Raw genomic sequence first — 24,243 nt, forward strand, 5'->3', positions numbered from 1 at the left:
CAGGCTGGAGCACATGCAGTGGCACCATCTCAGCTCACTGCAACTTCTACCTCCCTGGTTCAAACGATTTCTCCTGCCTCAGCCTTCCCAGTAGCTGCAACCACAGGTACGCGCCACCACGATCGGTTAAGTTTCTGTATTTTTAGCAGAGATGGGGTTTCATCTTGTTTGCCAGGCTGGTTTCGAACTCCTGGCCTCAAGTAATCCACCTGCCTCGGCCCCACAAAGTGCTGGGATTACAGGCGCCAGCCACCGCGCCCGGCCCTACTTCACTCCTAACGCCCACCATACGTGCTTCCAAACGTTTGCTGAATGACAAGGTGAACGAGTGAATGGGACTACGTGACTTCGGGCAGCAGGCAATCCTATTCCTTGGACCTCAGTTTCCCTTTTTGTAAAGCAAGCCTGTCTCTCGCTCTCTGTCCTAAAAGCCTGAGTTCTGGGCTTGAGATGAGCGCGTCCTGTACAGTAGACTCCAGGTGGACGTTGAGCTGGGTCTTCCAGGAGGCCAGGATCCGGTCCTCCTGCGGTACCTCCCACGCCCAGTCCCAGCGCCGCCCCGCCCAACCTCCCTTTGTTCCCCCAGGCCCCACCTTCTCCGCGCAGCCTGCTCCCCCTTGGCCGGGGGGCGGGCCCTGGGCGCCCGGCTCCGCTGGGGGCGGGGCGGCGGGCGGCGGGCGGGGCCGTGTGCACCTGCACTGTGTGTTTCCCGGCCGCAGCCCCGCGCCAGCTGCAGCTCCTTGATCCGAGCCGGATCCTGAGCGGGGAACACGGGCTGAAGCGGCGCGGCGGCGGCCCCGCCCTGGGGCTCCATTGTTGAGGCTGCCGTGGCTCTGTCGGCTGCTCAGCTGCGCTCCAGTCGGCCCAGGCGCCGAGGCGAGGAGCTAGGGCTGCGAGGCGGCGGCCTGAGGTGAGACGGCGCCATGGGCGACGGGGTCTCCGGACCGGGCGGGGGTCTCTGCCCCGGGTGTGGCGGCTCCGAGCTCGGCTCCGCAGGGTCCGAGGTCGGGATCCGGGGTCCTTGCGCCTGGGCTTTGTCTCGGCCCCGTGTGGCACCGGGGGCTTCGCGCCTGCTGCGATACCGCGTGGGCCCGCGCGGGGAGTCCCGGTTGCCCTGCGGGTGGGGGTCGGTCCCCACTGCTCCCCGGCTCCCCGCGTCTACCGCGGAGGGGACTGCATGGACCCCGGCGCGGGCTTCTGCCCCGTACCCCGCAGCGTGGCTGGTCCCCGCGTGCGGCAGAGGGGGCCCTGCGAGGACCCACTCGTGGGGCGGGGTCCGGGTCACCGCGAGTGGGAGACTCCGCCGCCCTCCCCGCCCTCCCCGCCTTCCCTCGCAGCGAGACTGCTTCGCCAACTCACTGAGGGGACTGCGTGAAGGTTGCAGTGAGTGAAATGGCTGCAGTGCACCCCAGCCTGGGCCATAGAGTGAGACTTCCTCTCAAAACAAAAACAAAAACAACGTACTGGGTCTACCTCCGGCTCTGGAATTTTCCTGGAAGGCCTTCTCTTCTGGGCTTCATTTTTCTCGCTTTTCAGGATCGTAAACTACATAATTTCCAAGAATTTTTGCCCTACACCTTTAATTCTTTCAAGCAAATACAGCAGAGAAAAATTCTCTTCCCCGCAATGGTGTAAATAATGGAGGCCTTTGAAAATGTGGATTCTAAAGTGCAAGTTCTTTTTCTTCTTCTCCTTTGTTTCCTTTTAAACGAGTTTAGTTACATGAGTATATACTTTATCTCAGACTTAAGGACAAGTATCTATGATGAAAACTTAAGTAACTTTTTGGCAATATCTTGCATATTCTTCACAATTGTGTTTTATGTGCAGCATCTTCCCTATATCCAGTTGATTTGTTTTTTTCTCATTAATGGAATTGTTGAGCTCAGAACTTTTCAGGAGCATTTTGTTGATCTTTTAAGTATCATGTGAAATATGTTCCAATTTAACATTTTATTTTGTTGACTAAAATGGGAGTAAATGGAAACTTGAGAGTGCCTTGAGTAGATGTACTTGGCTTGTGTAATGGTTTGAAGCATAGTTGAAAATTACCACTTGTTGCCAGGTGTGGTGGCTCACACCTGTAATCCCAACACTTGGGGAGGGCAAGACAGGCAGATCACGAGGTTAGAAGATGGCTAATCTGGCTCATACAGTGAAACCCCGTCTTCACTAAAAATACCCCGTCTCCACTAAAAATACAAAAAATTAGCTGAGTGTGGTGGCACACGCCTGTAGTCCCAGCTACTCGGGAGGCTGAGGCAGGGGAATCACTTGAACCCGGGAGGTGGAGGTTGCAGTGAGCGGAGATTGCACTACTGCACTCCAGCCTGGGCGACAGAGTGAGACTCCATCTCAAAAAAAAAAAAAAAAAAAAAATAATAGCACTTGTAAAAAATTGCATCACATGTTGAATGACCTATAAAGGAGCTACAATTCTAAGGTATATGGTAATTAATTCTTTAAAATAGGCCGGTTGCTGTGGTTTACACCTGTAATGCCAGCGCTTTGGGAGGCTGAGGAGCGAGGATCACTTGAGCCCAAGATTAGAAGCTGCAGTGAGCTATAATCATGCCACTGCACTCCAGTCTGTGTGACGGAGTGAAACCCTTTCTCTTAAAAATAAAAAGGTAAATAAATAATTTAAAAATAAAATACTAAGCTCCTTTCCAATTTATCTGTTTGGTAAGGTGGGAATTTGATGTGTTTGAGTTTCTTAAAGCCAGCCACGTGTCTCTGTAGAAAGGAGACACAATTTTCTCTGCTATTCCTAGTTATTTGGATGATTATAGGGATTAAAAATAGACATTTGGTCAAGTCTTGAGCTACTGAATTACAATTTTTGCTTCACTCAGTAGGATTTTGCCTTTATTTTGATTTGCATTCTTAGTTTAGGAAAATATCTTTGTTATATGCCCCATACACTTTGTTCTTTTGGGGAATCTGATCTTAGGAGAGGGCTTCAAAACGCGACCAGATTTTCTTTATGGTTTTCTAGATTTTATTAATGTCTTAATAAAACTTAACTAGTTAATGCTGCTTCTATGTCGAAGTATTTTTCATTTAGAGTAGGCTTGATTTTTATATGGATTAAATGAAAGGAAGTCTCTCACGGAAGGGGACATATGGGTATGGAGAAGACAGAGGGTGTATATATATATATATATATATATATTTTTTTTTTTTTTTTGGAGACAGAGTTTTGCTCTGTTGCCCAGGCTGGAGTACAGTGGCAGGATCTCGGATCACTGCAAGCTCCGCCTCCTGGGTTCACTCCATTCTCCTACCTCAGCCTCCCAAACAGCTGGGACTATAGGGGCCTGCCACCACGCCTGGCTAATTTTTTGTATTTTCAGTAGAAACGGGATTTCACTGTGCTAGCCAGGATGGTCTCCATCTCCTGACTTCGTGATCTGCCCGCCTCAGCCTTCCAGAGTGCTGGGGATTACAGGTGTGAGCCACTGCCTGTGGCCGACAGAGGATTTATTTCTGAGCTCTATATTTCAGAGTTCTTTTCTCTAGCCCTGGCCTGGGTCCCAAACAGGGAACTTAATTCACTCTATCACTGAAGTATACTCTTGCTTTGATGCCATTGGTATGTTGTCCTAGAGATTTGCTGTGACTGCTAGGAGTGTTTCAGAGTTAAGAACTGATGCAACCTCTCTTTTGTCAGATTTTGAGTCTATAAACCATCTTGTTTCCTTTAGCGTTATCTCCCTGGAACTGGAAGGTCAGAGATGAAGTTTTCTTAGATTATAAGTCTCAGCCTTTGCTATCTACCTTCGTCTGTCTCCCATATCACCTGCTGTTTTTTTCCCCGTTTTTCATTTTAATGTTTTTATTGGATAGTTGTCTATTATTGCAGGCTACCTCAAAACATTTTTGGATATTGACAGGATATAAGTATGAATAATATGTAAAAGATAACTTATTCTAGTTCTTTTGAGCAGAGGATTTGGTTTCGATATGTGGCCCTATTAAAGCTTTTGTTAAGCCCAAGTACTTGCTGAACTTCAGTTCCCTTACCTATAAAATGGAGTTAGTTGTTAGTAATACCTGTTCTGCCTAACTCAGGAGATTGTTTTGAGGATCAAACGAAATTATGAATGTAACGGAATTTTGTAAATTTTAAATGAAATATTGTATTACCTAAGATTTTTTTTTTTAAACGCCATATTAAGAATGGAATGAATCTGGGTTTTCCTTTGAAATCTCAAATGTTTAATGTACAGAGAAGTTTTAATGTGTCTGTTGGGGAGCTTCATTAGGATTGTTTTCTATCTTTAATTGGCCAGTATTGTTTTATATGTTAGCATTTTTGGGGAACATCAAAATTTGTGTTTCAGTTATCATTAATATTTTACAAAGTTATTGAATGTGCATGATTTAGTCTTTAACAATCTCTTCAATTATTTACATTCCCATGTAAAAAAAAATGCAGTAATGAAGGTTCATGTAAATAACATTCCCATGCCTTAATGAAGCATAATTTCTTGACATTGCAGTTTCTAAGTGCCCTGTCTTGAGGTTGGGAAGGCTAAAGGGCAGTCAGACGTCAAGGTCAGCAAAGCGTCACCTTTGACATTTGAAATCCAGCAGCAGGTATCACAGTGAACCCCATTCCAGCATCCAGGAAGTTTCTCTGTCCTGCCTCTCCTCCAGCCACCTCAGAATCTGTGTCTGCGGTGTTGGTCCTGCTTTCCTCTCTCTCCTCTGCCTTTTCTTTCTCTTCACCAACTTCTACCGAGTGCCTCTGATGTCCCAGACAGTGGCAGTGGGAGTACGAAGGCTAATAAACCCGGCCCTGGTCCTCAAAGAATTGATGTTTTCTGTGCAGATATTAAGTGACACTGTCATACATAGTGTTGACAAACATTGATACAGATTTCCTGTGAAGTGCAGAAGCACCATCCTAGAAGCAGAGATGCAGAGGCAGCACTGGTGACTCACACATGGAGAGCTGGAGTTCTTGGTCTAGTGGGATCAACTGACTTGGACATCATTTCAGTGCAGCGGAGTGAGTGCTGGGACGGGCTCCCTCGGGGCATCTGGGGCTGGGTTTGTCTGGTGTTTAGTCTCCTGCCTGGTACTTAGAGTTTGTCATTAAGATGAGCATTGGGAGGCTTCTAAGTGAAAGGAAAGGCAATCACTTACCTGAAACTTAAAATTTGTAGGTGTTCTGGGCCATTTATAATTCACTGAATCTGTTTTGTCAGAACAAGTCTATCATCTATTGTTTTGGATGTAGTGTGGCCAGCCCTGCCTTGCGATGTAAGGAAATCAGTAAACACTTGTCAAGTGTCAACACGGTGCCAGACACTCTTCTAGGGGTTTCCACGTAAATCACTATTCATTTCTGTTGCTGCTTTACCACATTTCCACAAATTTTGTGGCTTAAAATAATTGAAATTGTATCATCTCACAGTTTTTTGGGGCACCCACTGTTCTGACGTGGGTGTCACCGGGCAAAAATCATAATATGGGCTGAGCTGCATTCCTCACTGGAGAATTGTTTCCAAGCGCTTTTGGCCAAATATAGTTCCTTGTGGTTGCAGGACTGAGGTGTCTGTTCCCTTGCTGGCCATCTGTTGAGGGCTGCCCTCAGCTCCTGAGGCCTCTATCTGGTCTTTGCACATGGTCCCATCAGCTCAGGACTAGCTAACCCAGGGACCTGGTCAGGCTCTTCAGTTCCCCTGTGTGCATTTCTCTTCTTGTACTTGGAGAAAGTTCTATGCCCTATTTTAAAATATTTTTTTGAGATGGAGTCTTGCACTGTTGCCCAGGCTGGAGTGCAGTAGCATGATCTCAGCTCACTGCAACCTCTACCTCCCAGGTTCAAGTGATTCTCCTGCTTCAGCCTCCTGAGTAGCTGGGACTACAGGTGCCCGCCACGATGTCCAACTAATTTTTGGATTTTTAGTAGAGATGGGGTTTCACCATTTTAGCCAGGATGGTCTCCATCTCTTAATCTCATGATCTGCCTGCCTTAGCCTCCCAAAGTCCGGAGATTACAGGTGTGAGCCACCTCGCCTGGCCAGTTCTATGCTCTTAGAGGCTCATAGGATTAGATTGGACCTCCCTGGATAGCCCAAGATACTCCTCCTAAGGCCTTTGGCAAAGCCCTTTTGCTGCGTGATATAGTCACAGGTCTCGCGGGTTGGAATCTCCCACCACAGTTACCGATCCACTTACTACAGCAGCCAGGGAGGTGCTTTTCATTACCTCTGGTTAACAGATACCAATTTTTTTTTTTTTTTTCCAAATTGGCAGGAACATGAAGATCCTTCTTTTTTTTTTTTTTTTTTTTGAGACGGAGTCTCATTCTCTTGCCCGGGCTGAAGTGTAGTGGTGCAGTCTTGGCTCACCACAACTTCCACCTCCCGGGTTCAGGCAGCTCTCCTGCCTCAGCCTCCTGAGTAGCTGGGACTACAGGCACGTGCCACCAAGCCTGGCTAATTTTTTTATTTTTAGTACAGACGGGGTTTCAGTATGTTGACCAGGCTGGTCACAAACTCCTGACCTCGTGATCCGCCCACCTTGGCCTCCCAAAGTGCTGGGATTACAGGCGTGAGCCACCACACCCAGCCATGAAGATCCTTCTTAAATGAAAAAACCGTTCCTCTGACTTGATGTGAGGCTGTTGGTGAGACTGATAGCAGTGGAGACAGGTCCATCAGAAATGGAGCTAAACTTTGTGTTCTGGAGTATTTTGATGGCCTGCCCTGATCATGTAAGTTTTGCTAAGAAGTCATTAGAGTAATTCCTCTACTGGAAGAAACACCCATATGGGGAATTTGGGACCTTGCCTTTTCAAGTTTTACACAAAGGACTCTTCATAGTCGCAAAGTACATGATTCCAGGTCCATTTCTAGAATGGAAACAGCTGCATCCACCCAACAGCGATTCACATTCCTGAGTTTGAGAGAATCCGATTGTTTCAAGGCTGAAGCCAAAAGCCCAATAAACAATGTTTGTACCTTTATTAATAGTTAGGAATTAGGTGCATCCTGTGGTCAAGAAAACAACTGATGGTGGTCACCAAGTAGTTTACGACCAAGCAGGACCTCATTTTATCATGTAGGTGTTTTTGATTTTCTTAACGAAATTTTTATTTTCCTGTGCAATAAATGACAAGCTCTGACTTGAAATAAATTTCCTTTAATAAACCAGAATCTAGGGCCGGGCGCGGTGGCTCACGCCTGTAATCCCAGACTTTGGGAGACCGAGGAGGGTGGATCACGAGGTCAGGAGATTGAGACCATCCTGGCTTTGGGGAAACCCTACCTCTACTAAAAATACAAAAAATTAGCCAGGCATGGTGGCGGGCTCCTGTAGTCCCAGGTACTCGGAAGGCTGAGGCAGGAAAATGGCGTGAACCTGGGAGGCAGAGCTTGCAGTGAGCAGAGATCACGCCACTGCACTCCAGCCTGGGCGACAAAGTGAGACTCTGTCTCAAAAAAAGGAAAACGAAAAAAAAAACCCAGAATCTATAATCCTAAGGTTTTTAACCTGGCTTTCAGAACTTTATGAAGTCCCCAAAATCCTGTGCAACAATTTTGTGTATATGCATCCATGTGTGTTTATGGGGAGACGATTTATAGCTCTCCATAGTTTTTCAAAGTGGTTGGATTACAAAAAATTTTAGAATACACCACTTTGGCCTGGTGTGGTGGCTCACACCTGTAATCCTAGCACTTAGGGAGGCTGAGGCAGTAGAATCCACTGAGGTCAGCAGTTTAAGACCAGCAACATAGTGAGACCTCCACCTCTACCAAAAAAAAAAAAAAAAGAAAAGAAAAGAAAAAAAAGAAAGAATGCTGGGCGTGGTGGTGCACACCTGTGGTTCTAGCTGCTTGAGAGGTTGATCACCTGATCCCAATAATTTGAGGCTGTAGTAAGTTAGAATTACACCACCGCACTCCAGCCCAGGCAACAGAGCAAGACCCTCTCTCAAACAAAAACACAAAACCATATCACTTAATATGCTATTGTTGTTGGTCAAGTATCAGATTTTGTTTAAAAACTAAAAACTTTTTTTTTTTTTTTTTTTGAGATGGAGTCTCGCTCTGTTGCCCAGGCTGGAGTGCAGTGGCATGGTCTCAGCTCACTGCAAGCTCCGCCTTCCAGGTTCACACCATTCTCCTGCCTCAACCTCCTGAGTAGCTGGGACTACAGGCACCTGCCACCACGCCCGGCTAATATTTTGTATTTCTAGTAGAGAGGGGTTTCACCGTGTTAGCCAGGATGGTCTTGATCTCCTGACCTCGTGATCCGCCCACCTTGGCTTCCCAAAGTGCTGGGATTACAGGTAAATGCTCATTTTTAGCAAAGTTGTACAGACCTACAGACTAAGAGTCAGAAATTAACAAGGCTTAGGACAAAACCCAGCAATCCCCTACCTTACCCTTCTCCACTCTGATCCCTGGTCCCTGGAGGTTACTGTGTTTATGTTTTTGCTCGTTCTTCCAGATTGTGTGAAAGACAGGGAGATGTCTTACTGTGGAAGACAAAGATTCAGGCTGCTTACCTTCCCCGCTCCTCCAGTTCCCCATGTTTTTCTCCCCCATCCTCTCAGTATAATTATTGTGATAGTGAGGCCAGGCACAGTGGCTCGTCAGTTATCCCAGATTTTTGGGAGGCCGAGGCGGGGAGATCACTTGAAGCCAGGAGTTGAAGGCCAGCCTGGCCAACACAGTGAAACCCCATCTCTACTAAAAAATACAAAAATTAGTCAGTTGTAGTGTTGCACACCTGTAGTTCCAGCTACTCAGGAGGATGAGGCACAAGAATTGCTTGAACCTGAGAGGTGGAGGTTGCAGTGAGCTGAGATCGCACCATAAGTTGAGATCGCATCACTGCACTCCAACCTGGGCAACAGAGGTAGACTCTGTCTCAAAAAAAATTATTGTGATAGTGGGATACATAGTACAATAGTGTATATATTTAGTATTCTTCCTGGTTTTTGGCCCACAGCTTCTAAAACCCTTGTAATTTCCTGAGTGATAGGAACATCATTGGTTATAATATTTGGTCTTAGGTTTCAATACCTGATACAAGAGCTTCTAAGACTTTTGGAATCTCTGGGGTGATAGGAGTGTCTTTTGTATGATAATGAGATGACAGGTGGCTTCGGCCCCTAGACAGGTTCAGGATCAGGGCTGGTTGCCAGAAAGATGAGTCATGAGTATAGAGTTGGACATGTCAGCCCCACCCCTACCTCTGGGAGGGGAGATGAGACAGGCTGGAGATTGAGCTAGTCACGGGTAGCCAATGACTTAATCATGTTGATGTTATGAAAACTCCATAAAACCCTCTAAACACTGGGTTTGGGGAGCTTCTGGTTTGGTGAAGTCATTTGGTGCTGGGAAGGTGGCACTTCCAGGGACGGCATGGGAGCCCCGGCCTCTCTGCCCGTGGTGTGCCCTGTGCCTCTCTTGCATTTGGCTGTTCCCGTGTTCTCTTCTTTGTAATAAACCAATAAGAGTAAGTAACTGCCAAGCACTTTGCGTCTGTCACCTCACTTACTTTTTCAGCAACACTGTGTGGCAGATAATGTCCTCATTTTGCCGGTGACAAAATGAGACTGATGCATTGAGTAACTTGCTCAAGATCACAGAATAAGTGGAATTCAAGCTCTGACTCCGAAGCCTGTGCTTTTAACCAGCATGCAGCATACACGGCCTCTTTATTTGTTAGGAGTTTTGGTGTCTCTAGGGCCTGACACCAAGTTGACCATTGTGGCCTAGAGCTGTTATAACGGAGCTTTTAGCGGCCCTGCTGAGAACAGAGCCAGCACCTCCGGATTGGCAGGGCAGGGGCTGTTCCTGCTGGGAGCTGCAGGTCACTCCCTGTAGCCCTTGGCTGATCTTGCTCATCCACTCCCTCCCTCATTCCGTAGTTCCTGAGTGCGGCCTCTGTGCGGAGGAGAAGAAGGCAGCCTTCCAGCCCAGGTGGGGCCTGCAGGTACACACAGGGAGATGCAGCTGCGCACTGAGCTGGCTGTAGGCTGGAACAGCGTGGCTCCAGAGGTGGCAATAGAATGCTCTGGGACTGCAGAGGGAACACGTGCTTGTGAAAGGGAGGAAGGGGCAGGCACCGCAGAGGAGGTGTACTTGAGTTGGACTTTGAGGGAGGAGTTGGATTTCCACAGTGGAACCGAGCAGCTGAGGCTTTCTCAGCAGCTGAAGATTACAGCCAGCCAGCCTCAAATGTTCAGCTTTTCCTGAATTCCCTTTTTTAAAACAGTGCAGTAAGTTTTCAACAGAGATAAAGCGGTCACCTCCATGTCATTCATGTTCTGCGAATCCTGTGTGTAGTTTTCGATGCTTAGCAGATGGGAGCAACCTGGGCCATAAGAGAAGAGCCTGTGTGTCCACTTGTTTGGACATCAGTCAGGTGTGGCACAGGGCAGTGATCACTGCCTTCCCCTGAGGAACTCAGTTGTACTTTTATGTGGAGAGGACAAAGAAAGCTGTTGTACAGGGGGCAGGAGACATTTCACCTGTAAAGCAAGGCACAAAATACATAGTCCGTGCCCTGCATGAGAAACCTAGCAGAACTGTGTGCTGATTCCCACCCCTGCCTCCCCTGCTGAGAGCACCGTCCATTGTACCATGGCGGAGGGCATTTCTGAAGCCTCTGCAATCGGAGTGATCTGTTACTTGCCCTTTGAGCCTTAGGGGCAGCAACCAGGTGGTGTGGCTGAAACACAGGCCTTGGCCAGACGTGGTTGGTCATGTTGGTTCTGCCACTGATTGTGAATTACAAAACCTTGGAGAAGTCATTGTCTTTGTGCCTCTCATGTAAGATGGGGAACACTGTGGCCATTGCAGAAAAGCAGATAGGTGGAGCGAGTATGGAATGCTTTGTGTGTGTGTGTCATACGGTGAATGAAATGGCACTGATTGACATTATTGATAGTAATAACAGGTTTAATTCAGGAATAAAACTGGTAAAGTAGGCCAGGTGTGGTGACTCTCGCCTGTAATCCCAGCACTTTGGGAGGCCAAGGCGGGCAGATCATGAGGTCAGGAGTTTGAGACCAGCCTGGCCAGTACGGTGAAACCCCATCTTTACTAAAAATACAAAAATTAGCTGGGTGTGGTGGTAGTCCTGGGTGCGCCTGTACTCCCAGCTACTTGAGAGGCTGAAGCAGGAGAATAGTTTGAACCCTGGAGGTGGAGGTTTCAGTGAGCCAAGATGGTGTCACTGCACTCCAGCCTGGGTAGAGAGTGAAACTCTGTCTCAAAAAAAAAAAAAACCTGGTAAAGTATTTTACCCAGCCTAGGTACATGTGGTAGAGCCGAATGAAAGCTTAGAAAAAGATGACTTGAGAACTAGCCCAGCAGAGGAATCAGGCGGGATGTGTTGTTACTGAGTAAGTGAAACTTGCACCTGCTTTCTCCCAGGCCTTGTTGATTTTTGTACAACAGAGAGCTCAGGTGTTGGGGGCAGTGGACCGGTTGAAGAATGCATTGCTATTATGTGAGGAACGTTGGGCTTAGAAAAAGCAGAACTGGATCCACGTTCTTGCCTGGTAACTCTAACTATCATCTAGTTTGTAAAGGGGAATGCAGTTCACTGAAAACTTCTTATGACAGTGGGGAAAGGATTGGGGCGTCTGCATTGGTGTGTGTAATATAGGTCATATGAAAGAGCATTTAGGCTGGAGGGAGACTTTTCATCTCTATAACTTTCACAGAACAATTCCATCATGATGTGAAGATTTTTGAGTCAAAACTACACTGTTCTGCTATGTGTGTTGGGGCAAATTTATACATACAATTTACTTAAATATTTCAGATGATAAAAGAATATACGTGTAGCATAAAAAGCTGAAATTTGCATTCCCCCTTCTCTAGAAGTAACCATTGTGAATAGTTAAGTCTGTATTCCAGCTATTTTGTGTATTATAAATACGTTGTGAATATATGAGTGTATATATACATATACGTTACAGAAACACATTTTTAGAGATGGAATATTGCTGTGTTGCCCATGCTAGTCTCAAACTCCTGGGCTCAAGTGATCCTCTCGCCTCAGCCTCCCAAAGTTTTGGAATTACAGGCGTGAGCCACCGTGCATGGCCTGCATGAATATATTTACTAATTGCTAAGTTACTCTGTTCAATACGTGTCTATTGAAGTCCCCCATGTGCCAAGCATTGTTCTGAATACCTTATATGCACGAATTCACTTAACTTTGAGAGCAGCTCTATTATTGTGGCCCTTTTACAGTGAGGAAACGGAACCACAGAGAGGCTGGGGACGTTGTCTAACATCACACAGCCAGCGCTGTTGGAATTGAGGATGGAACCCAGACAGCTGGCTTCAGATCACTTAGCTGTTGTCATAGATGGCACACCCAAACCTTAGGGCCGCCTCCCAAGCCTTGCCTGAGCTCTGCCTGAGCTCTGCGAGAGCCGTGTATGTGAGGCTTCTTTCCTCTTTAAGAACACAAGTCTTGGAATTGTCCCAGACCCTGGTAGGACCCCTTGAGGACCAAAATCAGGGATTCTTCCAGCCTGCCCCAAGGCCGGATCTCTGATTTAGCTACTTGGAAGGTAGACGTGGAAGAGAGTAATTTTGCCAGAACAAAAAGTCAGGATGGCTGGGCTGACTCGGCCAGATGCGGTGGCTCATGTCTGTAATCCCAGCACTTTGGGAGGCCGAGGCAGTTGGATCACCTGAGGTCGGGAGTGCGAGAGCAGCCTGGCCAACAAGTAGAAACTCCGTCTCTACTAAAAATATAAAAATTAGCTGGGCGTGGTGGTGGGCGCCTGTAACCCCAGCTACCAGGGAGGCTGAGCCAGGAGAATTGTTTGAACCTGGGAGGCAGAGGTGGCAGTGAGCTAAGATTGCACCACTCCACTCCAGCTTTGGTGACAGAGTAAGACTGCATCTCAAAAAAAGAAAAAATGAAAAGAGGGAAAGGGAATGGCTGGGCTGGCTCATTCTAGGGAAGAGACCCTACAGCAGCCGTAGGACCTTGGCCACTTGGGTGGAAAAGAAGGAAGGAAAAACTTCACCCATGGCAGTGACCTGGACTGCAGAAACCACACTACACAGTCCACGTCCTGGAGCCTGGCCACCCTATTTGCTTCTCTTCTCCTTGGGTAGCGAGTGTGGGGAGCTTTCTACCCTGGAGGCTGAGCAGTGCAGCTTCTAACCAGCGTAGGCATTTGTCTGTCCCTGGGAATACAGACAGCATTCTCATAAGCAGCCCAAATCCTCCTGAACAGCTTTTTGTAGGGCGGGGCGGGGCAGAGGGTCATTTTGACTCATAGGTACCTTTTCCACTTTCACTGCTGATAACTGTGTTACAGGTTAAAGTTTTGTTTTTGATACTGAAGAGGGCTTAAGAGAGTGAGCTATTATGGCACATCTAAGTCTGCTAAAATAGAACCACGGAGTAGTGTAGGAAAATCTCTTCTAAATTATGGATCATACATGGTGAACGTTAGAAGCCATGTGTACCTAAGTTGAAAAATGAAAACATGTCTTGTATTTGGGTGACCCTGGTAAGTCTGGATCCCACTGTGCCTTGTGTGAACACAGGTTACTGAGGTATAGGGATCAACAGGCTTTTTCTGGACATCTTGCGCTTCTCCCTTGGGGTAAAGTGGGGCGGCAGTAGGAGCGCACAGCTGTTGGGCCCCTAATATTTGTCAGCTGTTTTACATGTGGGATTCCATTGAATGCAATCTTAGAGGTAAAATTATTTTACTGAAGATTAAGATAGAGGCTTAGACAAGTTAAGAAAATTGTTCAAGGTCCCGTCTTTTTTTTTTTTTTTTTTTTTTTTTTGAAACAGAGTTTTGCTCTTCTTGTCCAGGCTGGAGTGCAATGGCGCAATCTCGGCTCACCACAACCTCTGCTTCCCAGGTTCAAGTGATTCTCCTGCCTCAGCCTCCGGAGTAGCTGGGAAGACAGGCATGTGCCACCACGCCAGGCTGATTTCGTATTTTTAGTAGGGATGGGGTTTTTCCATGTTGGTTAGGCTGGTCTTGAACTCCCAGCCTTGGGTGATCCGCCCAACTCAGCCTCCCAAAATGCTGGGATTACAGGTGTGAGCCACCACACCTGGCCAAGGCCACGTAATTTAAGTGGAAAAATGAAGTACTTGATGAACTCAGAAGTTTGACTTCAAGGCCCTTGATCTTTCCATAACACGTGGTTCCTTCCCTGGTTGGTGGGGAGTGACTGAGGAACTCAAGGAAGCTGTGTTTTGTGGAAAGAGGACCTGAGGGGTGTACGGTCTTTCCAGGCTTGGAATCTGCCATGCTGGGCTTCTGAATTATATAGCTTGGCCATATGGAGAGAAGCCCCTCATTTAAGACTTATTCTTTGGGGGAAATAAAGGAAGGCTGCCCACATGAGACAGGCAGAGGCAACTTTCTCAGAGCTGCTGTGGCAATGGAGTCGACACTGTCACTTGCGTGTGGCAGAGACTGACATGGCAGTGAGTGGCGGATGAGGAGTGGGGAAGCTTCAGGATGGAAAAGAACGGCTCCCAGTGGAGGCTGTTTTGGGGGCTGGAGGCGGCTGTGCAGAAGTGGGGTGTCTTATGTGATTGGTTAGGGGCATATATGGCTTTCTCTGAATTATCCTAACTGGAAATAGGGGCCAAAATTAGGGTGGCTGTCAGTTTTGAGTCAAATCCTGGCCACGTGGGACAGAGTCGTGGTTTAGTTTCTGGGTTGTGGAGAGAGAGCAGTCTGGCTTCCGGTCTGATGTGCTAGCCTGGCTGGCCTCCTGGCTGTTGACTGTAGATAGGGGATTGGTTTCCCGGGTGGGCAGCTACCGGTTGTGGTCTGAGTTCTGTCTTTATACATATGATCAGGCATGGTCTGTTTGTATATTCAGTCCCTCATTTTTCTTGTCAGTAAAAATATCAAATGACAAATTGGATACATTGGGAACTTTTTAGATGTCTGTGTCCCCTGGAGGAAGTTTTCACGTTCACATTTAATCAGAATGAATATAAACAATTGGGCCATTTATCTTGAAGATATAAAATAGGAAATCTTCAACAATACTACCTCGGCGCCATTGCCTGTCTGTCCATCGTTAGGGAATGTGTTTTTATCCCCCGCCGGCTCATCGTCCACCGGTTTGTGGTTGATCCACTTCTCTATACGTCTTGTCTTGTGTGCATCTCATTGTTTGCTGGTGTTAGCTTTCCCCTTCATCAGTGTAGTTTATTTGTGTAGCCTCTGTTGGTAGGAAGTTATTTGTGGAATTTGTGAATGGAAGGGACCTTGGAGGTCTGCTAGATCAGCCCAGTGATTTTCAAGATAAACGGAAATACAGGGAAATGTTCCAGCTTCTTTGGTGGCAAAACCAGGAATAGAAAGCAGTGTTCTTTGTGCCGCAATGTCATTGGAAGACAACTCAATGTGGGCCTAAAATGCAGAGTAACTAACTTTCATTTATCTCTGCTTCTGACTCTTGTTATCAGACATTTTAAATTGACCTTAATGTATTAGCAGAAATATGAAAAGTCCTGACTTGTTTACATATAAGGTACTTCTTCGCCTACTCATTTGGTTGCTTTTTTCAACAGGATTGAAAAGACATTGTTATAAACTGAATGTTTATGTCTCCCCCAGATTCTTGTACTGGAGCCCTAACTGCCAGTGTGATGGCATTAGGGGATAGGACCTTTGGGAGATGATTAGGGTTAGATGAGGTCATGAGCGTGGGCCCTGGTCTGACAGGATTCGTGCCCTTAGAAGAAAAGAAACCAGGCTGGGTGTGGTGGCTCACACCTGTAATCCTAGCACTTTGGGAGGCTGAGGTGGGCAGATCACGAGGTCAGGAAATTGAGACCATCCTGAAACCCTGTTTCTACTAAAAATATGAAAATTAGTTGGGTGTGGTGGCATGTACCTGTAATCCCAGCTACTCGGGAGGCTGAGGCAGGAGAGTTGCTTGAACCAGGGAGTCAGAGGTTGCAGTGAGCTGAGAATGTGCCACTGCACTCCAGCGTGGTGACAGAGTGGAGACTCTGTCTCAAAAAAAAAGAGAAAGCAGAGAGCTCCCACTGCCCTGGTGTGAGGAAACAAGAAGAAAGGTGACTGTCTGCAAGCCAGGAAGAGGTCCCTGTCTCGGAACTGAGTTGGCCGACACCTTGATCTTGGACTTCCAGCCTCCAGAGCTGTGAGAAATAAACTAATGTTTAAACCACACAGCCTATGGTGTTTTTTATGGTATTTGCCTATGGTATTATGGCCATGTGATTTGACTGATACAGAGATGGTTCCAGAATACTGTAGCCTGTATTTAACTTGGTGATGCCATGAAAATAAATGTGGTAGTTCATTCCTTTATATAAAGACAGCGCTGTGAGCCCAGGGCGTTTGCTCATGTCTTAGTTGAGTCTTGTCTTCTTATAACAGCTTCCTAATTTCTCTTTTCCTCTTTGAACTTATATTATATATTTGGATTAAATCATATACGGTATGATTTTATACTTTATGTCTCTACAAACGTTTAGTGATTTTATTTCATTTTATTTTATTTTTGAGACATGCCCTTGCTCTGTTGCTCAGGCTGGAATGCAGGCATGCCATCACAGCTCACGGTAACCCTAAATTCCTGGGCTCAAGTGATCCTCCCACCTCAGCCTCTTGAGTAGCTGGGATTACAGGTGTACTATCCTGCCTAGCTAATTTTTAAATTTTTTGTAAGGACGAAGTCTTGCTGTGTTGTCCAGAGTGGTTTCAAACTCCTGGCCTCAAGCAGTCCTCTCACCTCAGCCTCTCAAGGCACTGGATTACAGGCATGAACCGCCACAGCCAGCCCAGTGATTTTTCGTTGTTAAGATCAAGGACGGGTTCCCTGGCTTGGCATTCAAGGCTCATGATCCGGGAGTGATACGGAAGTTTGGGTTTCAGTGTTTCCATTCCCGCCATCAGCCTTGCACCCCAGCTTGTTGCCTAAGCCCTGTTCTGAAGCCCAGCCTGAGAGCTGCACTTAGAATTTAGACCTTCTCATCTCTTCATCTTCTTCGCCTATGTTCTTATCTCCATCTGGGACATCATCTACACACTTCTGCCTCTTTATATCTTCTCCATCCTTCAAGACTTGAAATACTCACTTCTTTTACATGATCCCTGCTCTGACATCCAAGGTAGAATTAATCTTTCTTCCTTTGAACTCTGATAGTGATTAAAATTTTTCATCCTTTAATTATGCAGCAGTCCTGTGTGTTAGATATTATTATTATTTCCCCAGTTTTTCATAGTTACTTTGAAAATATTTACTGTAGTCATATATTTTGAATATGTAATATGAGCGACATTCAAAAGGTCCTGGAGAGTGAAAGGCAGTCCTACTCTCATCACTGCTCTGTGACCACTGTTGTCAGTTTTGTTTGTTTGCTTGTATGTTTTTCCAAGATGGAGTCTTGCTCTGTCACCAGGCTGGCGTGACCTCAGCCCTTTTTAAAAACACAGATGTTGGCATAAGATAAATACTGTTCTCTACCAGTTCCACCTCCTGAGTTCAAGCGATTCTCCTGCCTCAACCTCCTGAGTAGCTGGGACTACAGGCGTGCGCCACCATGCCCAGATTATTTTTGTATTTTTAGTAGAGACAGGGTTTCACCATGTTGGCCACGATGGTCTGGATATCTTAGCCTCGTGATCCACCTGCCTCAGCCTCTCAAAGTGCTGGGATTACACGTGTGAGCGACTGCGCCCAGCCTATGTATCTTCTTTTTAAAAACACAGATGTCGGCATAAGATAAATACTGTTCTCCACCAGTTCCTCACTGGTAAATATTTAGGTTGTTCCCAACCGTTTGGATTAATCAGTGCTGAGTTGTACCGTAATTCTTGCATGTTTGCGTGAATATGTTCATAGGATGCATTGCTAGAAATGGAATTGTGGGATCCAGGGTTCTGCACATTTTAAATGTTGATGGGTGTTGCTCGATTCCCTTCCGTTAGGGCCATACCGTTATCTCACTGTCAATGTGTAAGGGCGCCTATTTCTATTTCCTTGCCAACAGTTTCTTCTGAGCTATTTTTTTTGACATCACACACACACACAAATAGACCGCTTGTTCCAAAAACATGGGCATTTTACATTTCTACTTAAAGTGTGTGCACACTGACTGAAGTTCTGTGTTGCAGTGATATGTGCTGCTAGGATTGTGGCTCTGTTTCGAATTTGCTAGCCAGGCTACGGCTTTCCAGTCAGGTATTTTTTGTTTGGTTCATGTTGTTGCTGCCGTTGGGCTGGAGTAACCTGTGTGAATTTCCCTCTACTGCCCAACCAGATTTCCTTTCCGGTGGACGGGCTTAGTGTCTCATCCGGCAGCCCTGTTTCCTGGTGACCTGGGCCGAGTGTCTCATCCGGCTGCCCTGTTTCCTAGTGATCTGGGCTGAGTGACTCCATGAGAAGTTGCACCCATATTCTCCAGTAGTGCATCTTTTTACAGCAAGCAAAACATTTTCACCACGTTTCTAGCGGGACAGGCACTAGCTCTTTTCTGGGCATCAGGAGACCTGGCTTTGTTCCGGTTCAAGCAACAGCTGGTAAGTTACCAAAGACAAGTCGCATCTGGCCCCTGGTCCTTTGCTTTATAAGTAGAATCACAGTCCGAGTGGGCATCACTGCCCTGGTCTCTATGCGGTGCTGAGTGTTGTGGGGATGATGGCTAAGTGTCCGGGTGCATTTCCACCACTAGGGGATTACAGGCCAGCCAAAGACACAGGAGGAAAGCTAACAGCCCCGGGCAGGTACACAGAACCAGAGGAGTTTGAAAGGGTGGTTCCAAGCTCCTTGGTGTGATTGATGTGATCACAATAAATATTTTATCTCTAAGTCTTGGGCCATTGGACCAAGAGAAGAGAGAGCTGGTGTTGAGTTGTAGTGAGAGGTGTGTGGTTCGTGTGATTGCTGAGCCTGGCTGGGACTCAATTCCATTGAGTCCCATTCCATTTTACCTTCTGTTTCTACCTTTTTCATGCTCCTGCTTGTTTCTCCAGAAAAAAATTGCAATAAATTCCTTTCAAAAACTTTACAAAAGCCATAGATGCTTATTGAAAATAGTTCAAATGATTTGGAAGACAGAAAGATGGTGAGTGTTTTTCTGTTGTGTTTGGATGAATGTGTCTTTGGGGTAGTCACTATTAACACTGGGTGTATTTCCTTCCAGATCTTTTCCAGTGTACCTACAAAGATACATGTACACATTGTAAAAAACAAAATAGTACCTGATAAACATTGAGTTCCCCTACTCCTACTCCGCAGTCTACATGGACATCCTTTCATGGTGATACGATGAGACCTGATGGACTCCTTTTGTTCGCTGTAGTACTAGGTAATAATAGCTACAGATAACTCACCTTCAGTGGGCATTTACCATGTGACAGGGTCTGTGCTCCAGGCAGGCTACATGAAGTGGGTCTTAAGGCTTTTTACAACAATGCTATGGGTGAACACAGTAATTGTTAACATTTTGCAAATGATAGAATTGCAGTAGAGAGAAGCAAAGCTGCATGCTCAAACTCATGGCACGATTCCGCGGGAGAGAGAGAACACTTTTAATACAATTGTTGTTATATTCAGGTAATTTACGATCATTTCAAGAAATAGTGCATTCAGTGAATACATTTCAGGGTCTGGTACAGTCTGGGAGCTGGTCCTGAAAATGCACTGGGCTAGAGGTAAGGGAGCGGTCCATTGGCCCTGGGCCCGTAGTGCAAGGAGGGAGGTCCTGGGGAGAGGGGGCATGGGGAGGAGGTCTCTGAACAAACCTTGCAACATTCGTTTCTGCTGAGTCTGGTCCAAGGTCTGGTTCTTGACATGTACACTTTTCAGAGATACTTGGTTTTGATTTTTATCATGGCTCACCTGAGCAGCCATGGTTTCAAACTGCCTGGAGATGTGGTCTGGCAGGCCACTGCTATGCCCATCTTTCCTGCTCCTGCAGGAGGGGAGTCATCCTGGACTAGAGGACTTCGCCTGTAATCAGCTGTCTCGTAATAAGTGGATTTGATGCTGGTTTCGCTAGGTCAGGAAATTTCCCTTTTGGAAGGAAAACTGATACTTGTTTTTGGGTTTTGCTGAGGAGCCACAGGGTTTAGAGCAGGGACTGGAAGCTTGTTGAGACACACGTGAGTGCACTCAAACATCTTCCATGAAACGTGGAAATAAAGACAGTGTTCCAGAGAGGTCCCTGGCTTTGGGATATAAATATTTCTGTAACAGAATGGCACTGGATGTCTGCTGTATTTTTTTCTCTGCTATTTTGGCAAGTTTTATTTGGGTGTGTGTCTCCTGTACAGAAGGTATGACATCAGTTTTTGCCACCAAGTATTTACAGCCATTGGTCCCTCCTATGTGGGTCACTTTTGTGCCGTGGTTTCTTTGGGGAAATTGTAGGTCTCCTACCCAAAGCACATTGCCCATTTCAAGGTGCTCCTGGTTTCTGAACACCTGTGGCAGTGCCTTTCCTGTAGGTGAAGCCAGCGGAGAAAGTACCCCTCCCCAGGAGGTGGGGACTGGTGATTGCCTGAGTGAGGAGGCCGGGGATGAGCCCTGGACTAGAACTTGTGACCGGCTGCTTTTCCTTCCCCTCCTCTCCCTCCTATTTTGCCACCACCCCCTCTTTATAAAATTTCTTATTAAAAATTAAGCAACTATTTTGGTTTCCTTTTTTCGCTATTCCTTGCTAATCGCATGCAGAGTGAGCCTGGGACAGTGGAAAGGAAAGTTGTATTTGGCTTCAGATGATCCTACCAGTCCCACATTGAGGGGCTTCCGCCAGACGGCATTGTCAAGTGGCGTTGTGGAGGTTCTCCTTTCAGTCCTCAGAGTTAACCAGCAGAGGCAGGTGCTACTTATTCCTGGTTAATGTTGAGGAAGTTGAGCTCAAAGTGGCTAAGGGAACTTCCCAAAGTCACATAGGAAGTAGCAGAGTAGAACCAAACACAGATTGTTTCTCAATCAGGCAGGTCGTCTGATTCCAAAATGGGCTCTTAATTTTTGGAGATCAAAAAGCTGAACAGACACAGATATTTCTTTTTCTTTTCTTTTCTTTTTTTTTTTTTTTTTTTTTTTTTTTTGAGCGAGGGTTTTGTTATGCTGCCTAGGCTGGTCTAGGCTCAAGCTGTCCTCCTGCCTTAGCGTTGTGAGTGCTGGGCTTACAGGTTTCTGTCACCACACCCAACCGAACAGACATTTCCTGAAGAAAGACATACAAATGGCCAAAAAATATGTGAAAAAAATGCTCAGTATCACTTATAATCAGAGAAATGCAAATCAGAAACTGCAGTGAGGTATAATCTCACCTGTTAGGATGGGTATTACCAAAAAGACAAAAAATAACAAGTGCTGGTGAAGATATGGAGAAAAGGGAGCTCTTACACACTGTAGGGGGGTGTAAACTAGGGCAGCAGGCTGGGCGCGGGGCGCACGCTGACATCCCAGCACTTTGGGAGGCCGAGTCAGGCAGATCACCTGATGATAGGAGTTTGAAACCAGCCTAGCCAACATGGTGAAACCCCGTCTCTAGTAAAAACACAAAAATTAGCTGGGAGTGGTGGATCACACCTGTAATCCCAGCACTGTTGGGCTGCTGAGGTGGGTGGTTCACTTGAGGCCAGGAGTTCAAGACCAGCCTGGCTAACATGGTGAAACCCCATCTCTACTAAAAAATACAAAAATTTGCCAGGTGCAGTGGCGGGCGCCCGTAATCCCAGCTACTCGGGAGGCTGAGGCACGAGAACCACTGGAACCCGGGAGGCGGATGCTACAGTAAGCAAGCCAATTTGCACCACTGTACTCCAGCCTGGGCAACAGTGAGACTCTGTCTCAAAGAGAAAAAAGAATAAGAGTGAGTAAGCTAGGGCACCCAGTATGGCAAACAGTATGGAGGGTCCTCAGAAAACTACAAATAAAATTACAGTGTGATCCAGCAGTCTCACTACAGTGTAGATACCCAAAGAAAAGGAAATCAGTGTTGGAGGGGCGTCCGCAACTCTGTGTTTCCTGCAGCACTGTTCACCATAGCCAAGATATGGAATCAGCCTCGGTGTCCAACAGCAGATGATGGATAGAGAAAATGTGGTCTTTATACACAGTGGAGTACTATTCAGCCATAACACAGGATGAAGTCCTGTTATTCTCAACAATGTGGATGGAACTGGAAGATATGAAATAAGCCAGAGACACAAAGTTACACAGCACATGTTCTCTTATGTGGAAGGCAAAAGAGAGTGGATCTCATGAAAGTTGAAAGTAGACAGAGGATCCTAGAGGGTGAGAAGGGTGGGGGAAGAGGGAGATAGGGAGAAATTTGTTAAAGGATACAAAATTATAGCTGGATAGGAATAAGTTCTAGTGTTCTATAACATAGGATGTCTGTAGTTAACAACAATATATAGTTTCAGGCTGGGCGCGGTGGCTCATGCCTGTCATCCTAGCATTTTGGGAGGCTGAGGTGAGTGGATCACCTGAGGTCAGAAGTTTGAGACCAGCCTGGCCAACGTGGTGAAACCCCATCTCTACTAAAAATACAAAAATTAGCCGGGCATAGTGGTGGGTGCCTGTAACCCCAGCTACCAGGGAGGCCGAGGCAGGAGAATAGCTTGAACCTGGGAAGCAGAAGCAAGACTTTTTCTCAAAAAAAAAAAAAATATATATATATATATAGTTCCAAATAATTGGAGGAAGGGTATTGAACGTTACCAACACAAAGAAATGATAAATGTTTGAGATGGTGAATATGCTAATTACACTGATCACATACATTACATGTATTATGACATCACTATGTGTACTCTATACGTATGTACAGTACACAATTATGTGTCAATTAAAAAAGAAAAAGCTGAACTTAGATTGGAATGGCTATGAAGTAGCTAGCTTTTTCATATTTTTGATATAGACCCTAGGCATTTATTTTAAGTAAACTACCCTTGGCTTCAGGAAATGTTTAGTATTTGAATTTTAGCCTTGCATTTTGTAATACAGAGAAGTAAAACTGTAGGCTTGCTTTAGATACAGTCACAGGGGTTTGCTGTGATGACTTTTTCATGTAATAAGGGGGAAATATACCTCAATTAATAGGCATATATGCTCATTTTTCTCCCTCGTACACATTTTTAGTTGTTGTCCAGACATTGTGATACTTATGTAAACAGTATGCGATATCTTAGGTAGGAATCCGAATTTTAAGGTAAGAATACTTAGAGTTATATATTTTTCAAGCTTTCAAAGTGGACATTTTACATGTCCATTACATAACTGTAATTAAATTTTCAAAAAGACAATACCTGTCTTTAATATGTGTGATGCTCTAGCATTTTTTTTTTTTTTTTTTTGGAGACAAAGTCTCACTTTCTCCCAGGCTGGAATGTAGTGGTGCGATCATGGCTCACTGCAACTTCAGCCTCATAGGTTGGAGAGATCCTCCCACCTCAGCCTCCCAAGTAGCTGGGACCACAGGTGTACAACACCATGCCCAGCTAATGTTTAAAATTTTTTGAAGAGACAGGGCCTCCCTCTGTTGCTCAGGCTGGTCTGGAATTCCTGGGTTCAAGTGATTCTCCTGCTTCATCATGAAGGCTAGAAACTGGAAACAGCCCGGAGACTGCTCAGCAGGTGAATGATTAAACAAACTGGTGCACCCAGGCCCCAGATACCACTCTGCAGTAGTTAATGACATCGTTGGTCATCAGTCTTTCAAACTAGAAACCACCATCATGCTTAATCCCCCTTTTTCCATCCTGGGTCTGAGTGGATTTCATTTTGCATTTCTTTCCAATGCATTTTCCCTCTGTCCTTTCTGGTTGCACCTCAGGCCTCATTTGAACTGTTGTAAGAGCCCCCGAATAGTTTCTCTGCCTCATCATGGAATCCTTTCTACACTTCATGCCCCGCATTGTCATTGGAACAATCTTTCCAAAACATGAACAAACTAACTTAAAAGAGATATCCCAGGTAGTCTTCCAAAAAAATATAAGCTTTCTGTTAGAAGTTTGACTTCTTGTCTATAGGGAACCCCAGGACTGTAGAGAGACGGATTTCCTGTCTGCATTTCAAGATCGGGCAGAAATCCCTGGAGGGGCCCATGTGGAACGGTGGCACAAATACTGGTTGTAGAATCAGAAGCCCTCATATCCTGGTTCTAACACTAGCTGGATGTTCTTGGGAAAGTTTTGGTTTCATAACCTCAGAAACTCCATTTCTTAAGAAATGGAGATGAAGAAGCATACTCAAGGTATTA

The 24,243-nt window shown here is 46.0% G+C and overlaps 1 long non-coding RNA gene across 1 annotated transcript; it reads left to right on the forward strand.

Moving 5' to 3' along the window:
- The first annotated feature begins 760 nt into the window (after positions 1-760).
- Positions 761-19,095, forward strand: LOC139355925 (uncharacterized). The gene is made up of 3 exons (XR_011607228.1): positions 761-910; positions 2,472-5,017; positions 18,286-19,095. It is a non-coding gene; the product is annotated as an uncharacterized lncRNA (long non-coding RNA).
- The last annotated feature ends 5,148 nt before the right edge of the window (positions 19,096-24,243 follow it).

The sequence above is a fragment of the Macaca nemestrina genome, chromosome 8 (genome assembly GCF_043159975.1).
Source record: "Macaca nemestrina isolate mMacNem1 chromosome 8, mMacNem.hap1, whole genome shotgun sequence".
Classification (NCBI taxonomy): Eukaryota; Metazoa; Chordata; class Mammalia; order Primates; family Cercopithecidae; genus Macaca; species Macaca nemestrina.